Raw genomic sequence first — 1561 nt, forward strand, 5'->3', positions numbered from 1 at the left:
CATGGGGCACTTTGGAGCTAGGAAAACTCTAAGCTTTTTAAAAGAAAAGTTCTTTTGGGCCCACATGAGAAGGGATGTTGAGAGGTTTTTCTCTAGATGTATAGCTTGTTTACAAGAAAATTCTAAAGTAATGCCTCATGGTTCCTATTTACCCTTACCTGTTGCTAACTCTCCATGGGTTGATATAAGTATGGATTTTATTTTGGGCTTGCCCAAGACCTAGAGAGGCATGGATTCTATTTTTGTGATAGTGGAAAGATTTAGTAAAATGGCTCATTTTATACCCTGTCACAAAATAGATGATGCAAGAAACATTGCAAGACTCTTCTTTAAGGAAGTGGTTAGACTTCATGGTCTACCCAAAACTATTGTTTCAGATAGGGATACCAAGTTCCTTAGCCATTTTTGGAAAACTGTTTGGAGTAGGCTAAGAACTAAACTACTTTTCTCAACTACTTGTCATCCCCAAACTGATGGGAAAACATAAGTAGTTAATAGATCCCTATCTACAATGTTGAGGGCAGTCCTTAAAGGTAACCATAAGTCTTGGGATGAGTACTTGCCCCATATTGAATTTGCTTATAATAGGGTAGTCCACAAGACTACCAAACTCTCACCTTTTGAGGTTGTTTATGGTTTTAACCCTCTCACTCCTTTAGACCTAATACCCCTACCTGATTCATCTCATTATTTTCATAAAGAAGGGGTATCTAGGACTGATTTTGTGAAGAAGTTACATGAGAAGGTTATAAATTCATATTCAACAACAAAATGAGAAGACTGCTTCTGAAAGAAGCAAAGGTAAGAAAAACCTCATATTTGAGGAAGGGGATTGGATTTGGCTTCATTTGAGAAAGGAAAGGTTTCCTTCTCAAAAGAAGTCTAAACTCAATCCAAGAGGAGATGGTCCCTTTTAGGTCCTCTAAAGAATCAATGATAATGCCTACAGGTTAGATCTTCCTAGTGATTATGAAGTAAGTAACACTTTTAATATTAGTGATCTTATTCCCTTTGCAGGTTATGATGAGGAAGATGAACCTACAGATTCGAAGACAAATCCTTCTCAAGAGGGAGGGGATGATAGACCCTGGACCAAGGGTCTAGTTACTAGAGCTATGGCCAGGCGCATACAAGAAGAGTTGGACAACTTGAAGACTAGTGGGCTTTCTAAGCCCAAGGTACTCTTCACTTGGACTACTTTATCATGAAGAGAAGGCCTAGTTCTACTTGTGTATATTTTGTACATAGTTTCTCTTGTATAGGTTATTTTTTTCTTTGTATTTGTGAGGCACTTTACTTGCTTTTATTAGTCATTGTATATTGATTTTAGGGTAGGTTACTTGGAGAGTTTAACTCCATTTAACCTCCTTTGTTGATACATTCATTTTCTATTTTTTCAATAAGGAAAAAGGGGTGGCATTTAGCAATGCTTGGGAGTGTGATTAGAAATTGGGCCAGAGTTAGGCCTAGGAAAAATTTTGCATATTAGACTCATTTTGCTCCTAATTTTTTTATAGATTTGATTTAGCTAGGTCGCATCATAATAGGATGAACCTAACTA

This window comes from Cajanus cajan, chromosome 1, assembly GCF_000230855.2.
Source record: "Cajanus cajan strain Asha chromosome 1, NIPB_CcT2T_4, whole genome shotgun sequence".
Taxonomy (NCBI): domain Eukaryota; kingdom Viridiplantae; phylum Streptophyta; class Magnoliopsida; order Fabales; family Fabaceae; genus Cajanus; species Cajanus cajan.